Here is a 687-nt window from a genome sequence, read left to right on the forward strand (position 1 = left end):
CCACCACTTCCACCGCCAGTCGCTGCTTTTTCCACTGTGTCCGAGAACCGACCGAGCTGCTTTTGCCGTCCGGAGCCGCTGTGCCGGAAAAGCTGCCATGCCACCTTGGCACGCTGCATCGGAGCCCCGCCGCAAGCGCCAAGCCGAGCCCGGACTGCCCGCGCGCCCGAGAGCTGTTCGCTCTTGCTTTTGTCTCAAACCAAGATATAGACTGGTAGGCTGTTCGCTTTTGCTTTTGCCTCAATCCACGATAGAGACTGGTAGGATTGTGCCAATTCTGCTCAATCTCGCGCTGCCGGCTAATTCGTAACTGCACGGGTTCCTGTGTTCCAGCCACGCGGCAGAACCATGCGGCCGCCGCCACCTCGGATCGCTGCCGCAGGATCGGGTTTTGCTGTTGCTACCGGCCGCGGGGTAACCCTCGCCTTCCCAAAACCCTCAATATCTCACTGTTTTCCTTTGTATTTAATATATATCTGTTTGTAGCATTATTAAAGTTCGTTGCAGTTTTCCAAAAAGCATTTTAGAGGTCTCACGGGTTCTTTTCTCCCTTCCCCTATCTCTGGTGGGATAGGGAAGGGTATTATCGTCATTGGACCTGGCTCACCTCAGCCAACCGTTGACAGTGGGAAAGGATCAAAACTCCATCTTACTCTCCTCTCTCAAAGAGCTTCTCTGCTCTCAGAG

The sequence above is a fragment of the Buceros rhinoceros genome, unplaced genomic scaffold (assembly GCF_000710305.1).
Source record: "Buceros rhinoceros silvestris isolate BGI_N320 unplaced genomic scaffold, ASM71030v1 scaffold1681, whole genome shotgun sequence".
NCBI classification, from domain to species: Eukaryota; Metazoa; Chordata; class Aves; order Bucerotiformes; family Bucerotidae; genus Buceros; species Buceros rhinoceros.